This window comes from Oncorhynchus mykiss, chromosome 11 (assembly GCF_057628025.1).
Source record: "Oncorhynchus mykiss isolate SJ-2025 chromosome 11, ASM5762802v1, whole genome shotgun sequence".
Taxonomy (NCBI): Eukaryota; Metazoa; Chordata; class Actinopteri; order Salmoniformes; family Salmonidae; genus Oncorhynchus; species Oncorhynchus mykiss.
This window is the reverse complement of record NC_143032.1, coordinates 40,953,111-40,965,874: the sequence shown is the minus strand read 5'-3', so window position 1 is coordinate 40,965,874 and position 12,764 is coordinate 40,953,111.

Genomic DNA, 12,764 nt, shown 5'->3' with positions numbered 1-12,764 from the left:
GTTTTGAAATTATACTTCATCATACTTCATTTATAATGCATGTCTACTAGAGTGAGGTTAGCGCACCTGTCTAGTGAATATTTGGCCGAGGTTCAGTACCTGCTGTAGTCACTATTTTTTTGCTCTCCAACCAGCACAGGCCTAATACGAGATAAATAGCTACTTGTAAAAGTAATGAGTGACCATTTTCAAAAATCATAGGACATATCGTCTTTGGTTGCATGCCATTTTATGTCAATCATATTGCTGCTGTAGCCAATACTTGATGCTTTGTGGTCTTATGCTATTGGAAATATCTAGCAATTAAAAGTTATTAATCCACATAAAGACATTGGTGAAGCAGCTGAGAAATGAAGTGTATTTTTCTTATTAATTCCTGAGATCACTCAAACCTGCCCCACCTATCCCAGCCAATTGCTGGACTTCACATATAGGTTACTAGGTCACACCCAGTTCAAACCAAAATTGCAAAATACAATGTGGCTTGTTAATCAAGTGTTCTGCCTTGCAATAATACATATCACAAAATAACTTGTAGCAACAAAAAAATTGCAAAATGCTTGCATACAGTAGGGTTTGATTTAAAAAAATAACAATCAAAATGCTATTTAGTACTTTAATGGTATTTACTGACGTAATATTATTACAAAAATAGTTTTTAAAAGTGTTCTAGGCTACGCTACCCAAGAATTAGGTTTAGTGTTTAGGGTTAAGGCTAAAATAGGTTATACGTATTGTTAAGGCTAAAATAGGTTATACCTTGGGTTAGGGTTTTTAAGGCAAAAAACAGTATGGGTTTATAGCTCTCCCTGTGGCCTTCTGTGGGTACTACATAACTCATTTGTGACTCTAGGCTCATAATCTGAGGTAGCAACTGCGTCAGATCTACAAATCAATGAGCTAGACCTATCCATTTGGTTTGCAACTCTGTGAACCTGCGCTACATTCGATGCCTACTAACAAACAGAATTCGATGCATATCAAATTACCCAGCAGCCATTTAAAAACAACAGATCGTCAAAAAATTGGTTATTTCTTAATTAAAAAATGTATTCTGGCTGTTTCAATTAGCCACATCTTTAACAAGAGGACATGGACATGCGTTTTTTTTTAAGTTTACACCTTTTTCTGAAAGGAAATATGCTTAATAACCTCTCTAGGCTAGGGGGCGGTATTTTCACGTCCGGATGAAAAGCATGCCCAAAGTAAACTGCCTGCTACTCAGGCCCAGATGCATATTATTAGTAGTTGTGGATAGAAAACACTCTGGAGTTTCTAAAACTGTTTGAATAATGTCTGTGAGTATAACAGAACTGATTTGTCAGGCAAAACCCAGAGGACAAACTTCCAGGATTTTGTTTTGAGGTGACAGTGTTTTCAATGGGTCTTCTGTGTGAATCTAGGGCACTTGGTTGCAGTTCCTATTGCTTCCACTAGATGTCAACAGTCTTAGAAATTTGTTGATGTTTTTCCTTTGAGTAATGAAGAAGTACAAAATTCAATAGGCACTCGCACATCTGAGCAATCTTATTTGAAGGTGCATGGCAACAATTGAACAAGATGAAGGAAAAAGGAAACCACACACTGCTCTTGATAGTATCACTGATATTTAATAAGCTTTACGTATCAGCCTCACGGCCTTTGTCAGAGCTTTATGAAAAAGCACAACCTGAAAGCTCGCTCCACTTTGTTTTTATCCGCTATTGAACGCAGTTTATCCCAACTGAAATATTATTGATTATTTACAGAAACAAATACCTAAAGTTGGATTAGGAAAGTTGTTTGAAATGTTTTGACAAAGTTTACAGGTAACTTATTAGATAATGTGTAGTCATGTTGGACGAGTTGGAACCGGTGTTTTTCAGAATCAAACACACCAAATAAATGGACATTTTGGATATATAACGATGGAATTTATCAAACAAAATGACCATTTGTGATGTTTATGGGACATATTGGAGTGCCAACAGAAGAAGCTCTTCAAAGGTAAGGCATGAATTATATAGTTATTTCTGAGTTTTGTGACGCTCCTGGCGGGAGCGATGGGGTGATGGGGTGCTATCCTCAGATAATAGCATGGTTTGCTTTCGCCGTAAAGTATTTTTGAAATCTGACATGGTGGCTGGATTAACAAGAAGTAAACCTTTAATTTGGTGTATTGCACTTCTGATTGGATGAAAGTTAAATATTTCTAATAACTTAATTTGAATTTGGCGCTCTGCCATTTTACCGGCTTGTTGTCAAATTGATCCAAAGTTTTGGTACTGGTACTGTATATGACTCATAAATTACAAATATAATATAATGGTATTTGAATTAGAATTCAAAAAATTATAATCTTTACAATGAAATAACATTTAATTATATAATTTACAATAAAATTGTATTTATAATGTGTTTCAAGTATACTTTTACAAATAGACTTCTACTCATTAACCACATTAGCTATTGTAATTAGCGATATAAAGGTTACACTGATTGAGCAAGGCACTTTCTCAGCTAATGTTAATATTCTATTTAAAAAGCAGTTGTGGCTGAAGCAGAAATGTAAAAGTAACACTTTTGATAACTGTGCACTATTGGCATTTCACACGTTAGTTGTTCACATTACGGTACAATGTTGATTCAACCAGTGTGTACCCAGTGGGATGTTTAAAGCTTAAAGCGGCAAACAGCTCAGGGATGGGGCTGGAAAAATGTAACCACTCTCAAATTCATAGATGGAGCTATCGATGCAAGAACTGACCATCCATGAGTTCAAAATTATAGTTTTTACTGTGTTTTCAAGCTAAACAGTGTTTGTTGACAATTACATTATTGACAAACTCTGAAGTAAAACAAGCTCATATTTTGGTTTCTGATGGGGTAGAATCAATGGCTTTATGTGATTACTTTAAAAGCCACAAAATTGATATAGCAACTGCAGATTATATTCCCCCCCCCCAAAATGTTTTTCTCTAAATTGTCTTTATGTTTTTAAAACATTCCTAATGTCACACCATTTCTAAGAACGTTGTCAGAATATAGTCAAACATAAAAAAATAAAAATAGAACCAAAACAGAACATTCCTAACGTCACACCATTTCTTACAACATTCCCAGAATAACGTTAAATAGAACCATGAGCCTATATAGGAAACATTATGCTAAAGTAAAGACATTTCCCAAAATTAACACTGTTTCTGAAAGCAACTTTCTAAACAATGTTTTGGTTCACATCTAGCTTGTTAGCTAGCTAGCTAATGTTAAGTTAGCTGGCTAGCCAGTTCAAATAATGACCATATCATACAGCTAATTTGTCTTCATTTTTACAGGAAAATAAACTCACAACAAGATCATTATTTACAAGTTAATGGCGAGCCAAGAGAGAGAGAAAATAGCTTATGGTTGTGAGTGTGATTAAAATCAGGGCATTCTACCAGATAATTTTTGAACTTGTACACTGTCTCATTGGCCTAACATTATATCCTAATTTGACTTTGGTGCAGGTCATGTTCTTCACAATACCATCTCTGGTCAACACATACTATATTAAATAAAATCAATGGTTATTTGTCACATGCACAGGATACAGAAGGTGTAGTGAAATGGTTACTTGCATAGTGGACGTGTAGCTAGCTAGCTAGCTAAACAATTACCAATAACCCCAAATCATAACATTAGTACCCTGCATGAATCTGCATTTAGCTAATCAACCAGGTTCAATGTTAGCTAGCTAGCTATAACTAACAATGCAAATGGATCTGAGATACAAATAATATTGCTGCACAGATTATACATGTAACGGTAGCTAGCTAAAGAGCCAGCCAGCCAACGTTACCTAGCTAGCTAACAGTACACTTTAACTTGAAATGTAAACAACTTTCTGACAAAATTAGAAATGTATAATATCTGAAAATGTAGCTAGCTGGACTCTCTTACCCATATACACGGATGGATACTTCTCCCTATCTGTCTTAGTTTGAAGATGTAATCTGGAGACAGGTGTTTTATACAACAGTCTTCTGTGTGTTCTCTTTTCATCTCCCTCTGCATATTTGCAATCAAATGCCAGAATTTTCTCCATCTCCTTTGCTATCATACTCTAATTCCACCTGGCATTCCACTGATTTCAAAACTCGGTCCTCTGGAAAGTGGAGAGCAACACTTTTTTTCAGTTCTACAATGTGATATCTTTATCAAAAAACATGTTGGAAAGGATTACCTACACAAACATGTATGCCATCTATAAATACGATGACCAGTTCATGTTATAGACAGAAGCGTGCTACATGGCAGACCAATCCAAACTCATCTCTCGCAATGTCCAGCCCATCCATTATCTCAGCCAATCAAGGCTAGCAGGAAGGTTCCTCGCTTTTTCCGTGGCTAAGCCAACTAGGCTTGTAATATAATAGTTTTATTCGTATTTACAGATGGCATACATGTTTGTTATTAAGGCACATGAAAGTTCACATGTTCCAGAAGACATTTCTGCCAAAAACGCATTTAGATTTTTTGTAAAAGGTTTATGTTTAAATGCCTCTCCTGTGAAGTAGTTTCCTGGAACAAGTCACATTTGAGAGCATTTGCAATGTCACACCATTTCGAGATTGTTCCTAGAATATTACTAAAAATTACATTTAAATGTAATCATTCCCAATGTCACACCATTTCGAGATTGTTCCTAAAATATTACCAAAAATTACATTGAAATGGAAATGTTCCGTTAAAGTAATGACATACAAAGACAATAATGTTTTTTATAAAGTTCCTTAAATGTGCTGAGAATTACTTTTGAAATTCAGAAAGGATATTTGTAGAAAAACATACATTATAACAGGGGAAAGGGGAAAGTAATTCAGTAATCAGATTACGTTACTGAGTTTGGGTGATCCAAAGGTTACGTTACTGATTGAAATTTTGGACAGGTGACTAGTAAGTGTAACGGATTACACTTAGAAAGTAACCTACCCAACCCCTGGTTCTTAGAATGTTTTTTGCTAGCTGAGAATATACCAGCTCAGTTGGCTGAGATTCTCTTTTACAGCTAATACCTTGACAGGTACCAACTAAGGGTCTGTCTACAAATACATACCAGGCCCCATTCAGCCACAAGCAATTAGTGAGGTCAGGCACTGATGTTGAGCGATTAGGCCTGGCTCGTGTTCCCTTTTCATCCCAAAGGTGTTCGATGGGGTTGAGGTCAGGGCTCTGTGCAGGCCAGTCAAGTTCTTTCACACCGATCTCAACAAACCATTTCTGAATGGATTTTGCTTTGTGCACAGGGTGCATTGTCATGCTGGAACAGGAAAGAGCCTTCCCCCAAACTGTTGCCACAAATTTGGAAGCACAGAATCATCTAGAATGTCATTGTATGCTGTAGCGTTAAGATTTCCCTTCACTGGAACTAAGGGGCTGAGCCAGACCATTATTTCTACTCACCAAACTTTACAGTTGGCACCACGCATTGGGGCAGGTAGCGTTCTCCTGGCACCCGCCAAACCCAGATTTGTCCCGTTGGACTGCCAGATGGTGAAGCGTGATTCATCACTCCAGACCACAGAGCATTGGTGTGTGTCAATGTCCTAGGATTCGGGCTTAACAGTGAGGCCCAAACCCCAGAGTCCAACATCTCCACAGTGACATTGTCTTCCTCAGCCAGGTACACCAGGAAGGAGGCCAGGATGAGGGACAGAAAGCCAATGTACCAGGCAGTGATCAGCAGGCCGTCACACAGACACACAGAAAGAGTTCTGAGTTTTTTTCAGGGACATGAAACGTTCTGAACTTTGCAGATAGAAATATGTACATTGAATGGAGTCGACACGATTTCCTGTTCTATATAACAGACAATAATTTATGTTCTACACAATACAGTTGAAGTCGGAAGCTTTAATTTCTTTCATCACATTCCCAGTGGGTCATAAGTTTACATACACTCAATCAGTATTTGGTAGCATTGCCTTTCAATTGTTTAACTTGGGCCAAACATTTCTGGTAGCCTTCCACAAGCTTCCCACAATAAGTTGGGTAATTTTGACCCATTCCTCCTGACAGAGCTGGTTTAACTGAGTCAGGTTTGTAAGGCCTCCTTGCTCGCACACGCTTTTTCAGTTCTGCCCACACATTTTCTATAGGATTGAGGTCAGGGCATTGTGATGGCCACTCCAATACCTTGACTTTGTTGTCCTTAAGCCATTTTGCCACAACTTTGGAAGTATGCTTGGTGTCATTGTCATTTGGAAGACCCATTTGCGACCAAGTTTTAACTTCCTGACTGATGTCCTGAGATGTTGCTTCAATATATCCACATAATTTATTTTGTGGATATTTTGTGAAGTGCACCAGTCCCTACTACAGCAAAGCACCCCACAACATTAAGCTGCCACCCCCATGCTTCACGGTTGGGATGGTGTCATTCGGCTTGCAAGCCACCCCTTTTTCCTCCAAATATAACGATGGTCATTATGGCCAAACAGTTCTATTTTTGTTTCATCAGACCAGAGGACATTTCTCCAAAAAGTACGATCTTTGTCCCCATGTGCATTTACAAATCGTGGTCTGGCTTTTTTGTGGCAGTTTTGGAGCAGTGGCTTCTTCCTTGCTGAGCGACTTTTCAGGTTATGTCAACATAGGACTCGTTTTACTGTGGATATAGATACTTTTGTACCTGTTTCCTCCACCATCTACACAAGGTCCTTTGCTGTTGTTCTGGTATTCATTTGCACTTTTCCTAACAAAGGAGACAGAACGCATCTCCTTCCTGAGCAGTATGACAGCTGCGTGGTCCCATGGTGTTTATACTTGCGTACTTTCGTAGATGTCAAAACCGACTTGCCAAAATAAATTTGTGGAGTGGTTGAAAAACAAGTTTTAATGACTCCAACCTAAGAGTATGTAAACTTCTGACTTCAACTGTAGGTAAACATCCAACCAATGCCTTGAGGACAGCACTGAAGCTCTTGGAGCCACTTGCCCCTAGCCACTATACCCCTATATCCGATAACCACTGATGGCTCGATGGCGCCGACAGAGAAGGTCGCCTCGCTTCTAATCGTAAGGAAATTATGCAGCATTTTGTTTTTTGGGGTATTATTTCTTACATTGTTAGCTCAGAAAATCTTAAGTGTTATTACATACAGCCAGGAAGAACTATTGGATATCAGAGCGACGTCAATTTATCAACATTACAACCAGGAATATGACTTTCCCGGAACGGATCCTTTGTTCGCACCACCACCCAGGACATTGGATCTGATTCCAGAGGCCGGCCCAAATAAATTTTTATTTGAGTTGAAACAACATCACCGCAGAAGAGATAGGTGTGCATACCATCCACCGCTGCTGAGTATATTACTCGCTAATGTCCAGTCTCTAGATAAAAGATGGCGTTGACAGAGATGGTCGCCTCGCTTCGAGTCATTAGGAAACTATGCAGTATTTTGTTATTTATGTATTATTTCTTACATTGTTACCTCAGGAAATCCTAAGTCTTATTACATACAGCCGGGAAGAACTATTGGATATAAGAGCGACATCAATTTACCAACATTAAGACCAGGAATACTACTCTCCCGAAGCGGAACCTCTGTTTGGACCACCACCCAGGACAATGGATCTAATCCCGGAAGCCGAGCCAAAACAATGGCGCCGCAGAAGGGGCCGTCTGGTCAGGCTCCATAGGCGTGCACATCGCCCACCGCTCCCTAGTATACTACTCTCTAATGTCCAGTCTCTTGACAACAATGGATATGAAATTCGAGCAAGGATTGTCTTCCAGAGACATCAGAGATTGTAACATTCTCTGTTTCACGGAAACATGGTTCTCTTGGGATATGTTGTCGGAATCGGTTCAGCCACCAGGCTTCTCTGTAGAGGAGTGGGGGTGTATGCTTCATGATTAACGACTCATGGTGTAATCATAACAACATACAGGAACTCAAGTCCTTCTGCTCACCCTAACTATAATTCCTTACAATCAAATGCCGGCAATATTATCTCCCAAGATAATTCTGGTCAGTTATTGTCATAGTTGTGTACATTCCCCCTCAAGCATACACCGAGACACTCAAGGAACTTCACTGGACTCTATGCAAACTGGAAACCATATATCCTGAGGCTGTATTTATTGTTGCTGGGAATTTTAACAAAGCAAATATGAGAACAAGGCTATCTAAATTCTATCAGCATATTTATTGTAGCACTCGTGCGGGCAATACACTGGATCACCGCTACTCTAACCTCCGCGATGCGTTCAAGGCCCACCCTTCGGCAAATCCGACCACGACTCTATTTCCTCCTACCGTCCTATAGGCACAATCACCCGACCTCAACCCAACTTAGATGGTTGGATATGTTGGATCGCGGAGTGAAGCAGCCAACAAGTGCTCAGCATATGTGAGAACTCCTAAAGACTGTTGGAAAAGCATTCCAGGTGAAGCTGGTTGTGAGAAAGCCAAGAGTGTGCAAAGCTGTCATCAAGGCAAAGGGTAGCTACTTTGAAGATTCTCAAATACACTTTTTTTTGTTACTACATGATTCCATGTGTTCTCATAGTTTTGATGTCTTCACTATTATTTTTCAATGTAGAACATTTTAAAAATAAAGAAAAACACTTGAATGAGTAGGTGTGTCCAAACTTTTGACTGGTACTGTATAAAAAATCTAAAAATGTATTGCTATATAATTTCCTTTACTATTTTTCCCTTACCATACCACCCCTCCCCTAATTGGAGTAAACTAATGGAAAACAACATTTAGGCTTTTTACTTCCAGCTTATACTGTACATACTATATACATTTTACGGACACAGTACATTTTACATTATAAAATGGGTGGTTCGAGCCCTGAATGCTGATTGGCAGACTGTCACGACTTCCGCCGAAGTTGGTTCCTCTCCTGGTTTGGGCGACGTTTGGCGTCGCCGGTCATCGTCGATCCATCTATCGTTTTCCATTTGTTTTGTCTTGTCTTCTCACACACCTGGTTTCACTACCATCATTACATGTTGTGTATTTAACCCTCTGTTCCCCCCCATGTCCTTGTCCGGAATTGTTTATTGTGAGTTCTTGCGCGCGTTATTCTGGTATGCGACGGGTTTTGTAACCATTGTATTGAATGTTCTGTTTATGGTGATTTTTATAAAACTGTGCCGTTGTAACACAGTTTTTGCTCTCCTGCACCTGACTTCTCTGCCGCCAGTACGCACCCCTTACAGAATTCCGGACCAAACTTATGGAGTCAGCAGGAGGAGGTACCCCGGGTATAGGGGTGGAGGAGCGCGTCTGGGAGCACGCAGCAATGCTACACCATCTTGGCACCGCCAAGGACCGCGTTGTCCAGACAATGGACCGCTGGGAGAGATAGGGAGTTCTACCAGCACCTCCACCAGCACAACCGGGGTCTCCACTATGCACCCCTCCTTCTCCTGGTCCCAGTGGGATTTGTCTCTCCCTTCCCCAGCGATGGGACGGATGTGAACTGCCAGGGGTTCCTGTGTGAACTACCAGGTGTTCGCACTCGTCTCGTGCCTCACTGGGAAAGCCCTGGAGTGGGCCAACACCGTGTGGAGAGCGGGATATGCGGCGTTGGACCAGTTTGAGGAGTTCACCTGCCGTTTCTGGGCAGTCTTTGACCACCCGCCCGAGGGTAAGCGGCAGGTGAACGCCTCTTCCTGAGGCAGGGGACGAGGAGCGCCCAGGAGTTCGCCCTTGAGTTTCGGAACCTGGCTACCGGCGCGGGATGGAACGACAGGCCCCTGATTGACCATTATTGCTGCAGTCTGCGCAAGGACGTCCGTCGGGAGTTGGCCTGCAGAGACAACACCCTCACATTCGACCAGCTGGTGGACCTGTCCATCCGGCTGGATAACCTGCTGGCTACCCACGGACGTGGGGGTTTCCGTTAGTGCTACTACGGTGGAAAGTCCAGACTAGGTCTCCACTGTGCGTATTCCCAATGTATATTCCGATTTGGCTCTCGTCATCTCCAAAAAGAAGGCGACTCAATTACCACCTCATCGACGGGGTGATTGTGCGATAGATCTCCTGGTAGACGCTGCACTTCCTAAGAGTCACGTGTATCCCCTCTCACAGGCGGAGACGGCGGCTATGGAAACATATGTCTCCGAATCCCTGCATCAGGGGTACATTCGGTCCTCCACTTCACCCGCCACCTCGAGTTTCTTTTTTGTGAAGAAGAAGGAGGGAGGTCTGCGCCCGTGTATTGATTATCAAGGTCTGCACCAGATCACTGTGAGGTAGTTATCCACTACCGCTCATAGCCACAGCGATTGAGTCAATGCACGGGGTGCGCTTCTTCACCAAACTAGATCTCAGGAGCGCTCACAACCTGGTGCGTATCTGTGAGGGAGACGAGTGGAAGACGGCTTTCAGTACCACCTAAGGGCACTATGAGTACCTCGTCATGCTGTGCGGGTTGATGAATGCGCCATCAGTCTTCCAAGCCTTTGTAGATGAGATTTTCTGGGACCTGAACGGGCAGGGTGTAGTAGTGTATATTGATGACATTCTGATGTACTCCGCTACACTCGCCGAGCATGTGTCCCTGGTGCGCAGGGTGCTTGGCCGCCTGTTGGAGCATGACCATAACGTCAAGGCTGAGAAATGCCCGTTAGGGTACCGCAGTTCCACCTCAGGGGTGGAGATGGAGAGTGACCGCATTTCAGCCGTGCGTAATTGGCCGACACCAACCACGATGAAGGAGGTGCATCGATTCTTAGGGTTTGCCAACTACTACCGGGGGTTAATCCGGGGTTTTGGTTAGGTAGCGGCTCCCATTACCTCACTGCTGAGGCGGACAGGGCTTTTGGTCACCTGAGGGCTCTGTTAACCTCGGCTCCCGTGCTGGCCCATCCGGATCCCTCTTCGGCCTTCATATTGGAGGTTGATGCGTCCGAGGCTGGAATAGGAGCTGTGCTTTCTCAGCTCTCGGGTACGCCACCAAAGCTCCGCCCCCGTACCTTCTTCTCGAAGAAGCTCAGCCCGGCAGAGCGAAACTATGATGTGGGGGACCGAGAGCTGTTGGCTGTCGTCAAGGCTTTGAAGGCATGGAGACATTGGTTTGAGGGGGTTAAACACCCTTTTCTCATCTAGACTGACCACCGCAATCTGAAGTTCATCCGGGTAGCGAGGAGACTGAACCCTCACCAGGCAAGGTGGGCCATGTTTTTCACATGTTTTGTGTTGACCCTTTCCTACAGACCAGGCTCCCAGAACGTGAAGGCAGACGCATTGTCCCGGCTGTATGACACAGAGGAGGGGCCCATGGACCCCACTCCCATACTCCCCGCCTCCTGCCTGGTTTCTCCGGTAGTGAGGGAGCTGGACGTGGACATTGAGCAGGCGTTACGTGCAGAGCCCGCTCCCGTCCAGAGCCCGCTCCCGTCCAGTGTCCCGCATGGGCGTCTGTACGTCCCGTCTGCTGTTCGTGACCGGTTGATCTACTGGGCCCACACGTCACCCTCCTCTGGTCATCCTAGGATCGGTCGGACAGTGCACTGTTTGAGCGGGAGATACTGGTGTCCTACCTTGGCTAAGGACGTGATGGTTTATGTTTCCTCCTGCTCGTTGTGTGCCCAGTGCAAGGCTCCTAGGCACCTGCCTAAAGGGAAGTTACACCCCTTACCCGTTCCATCTCCCCCCTCACAAGGTAACGCCGCGATCCTGGTCGTTGTGGATCGGTTCACTAAGTCCTGTCGTCTCCTCCCTCTGCCCGGTCTTCCTACGGCCCTACAGACTGCGGAGGCCTTGTTTACGCAAGTCTTCCCGCACTACGGGGTGCCTGGGGATATAGTGTCTGATCGAGGTCCCCAGTTCATGTCTAGGGTCTGGAAGGCGTTCATGGAACATCACCCCAAGAGTAATGGGCAGGTGAAGAGAGTAAACCAGGGTGTGGGCAGGTTTCTGTGGTCTTATTGCCAGGACCGGCCGGGGGAGTGGGCGGCGTTCGTACCCTGGGCCGAGATGGCACAGAACTCGTTTCGCCACTCCTCCACTAACCTCCCTCCCTTCCCGTGCGTACTGGGGTACCAGCTGGTTGTGGCGCCTTGGCATCAGAGTCCGACCGAGGCTCCTGCGGTAGACGACTGGTTCAGGAAGCTGCCCATGCTGCGCCAAAAAGAGAATGCAGACCGTCACCGCAGTGAGGTTTCTGGCTCTCAACCCGAAACCTGCCCCTCCGCCTGCCCTGCCAGAAGCTGTGTCCATGGTTTGTGGGAACCATTTAAAGTCCTGAGGAGAATGAACAAGGTCTGTTATAGGTTACAGCTTCCCCCTGATTACCGTATTAACCCCTAGTTCCATGTGTATCTCCTCAGCCCGGTGGTGGCTGGCCCGTTCCAGGAGTCTGAGGTGCGGGAGGTTCCTCCGCTCTTTCTGGGGGCCCCGGCGTACTCCGTTTGCTCCATACTGGATTCAAGGCGTCGGGCGAGGGGCCTTCAGTATCTCGTGGAGTGGGAGGGGTACGGTCCGGAGGCAAGGTGCTGTGTTCCAGTCGAGGACGTGTTGGACCCTTCAATGCTGCAGGAGTTACACCGTCTTCGTCCGGATCGCCCTGAGCCTTGCCCTCCGGGTCGTCCTCAAGGCCGGTGTCGGCTGGTGCCGTGCATCAAGGGTGGGTACTGTCACGACTTCCGCCGAAGTTGTTTCCTCTCCTGGTTCGGGCGGCATTTGGCGGTCGGCATCGCCGGTCTTCTAGCCATCGTCGATCCACTTTTCATTTGTTTTGTCTTGTTTTGTCTTGTCTTTCCACACACCTGGTT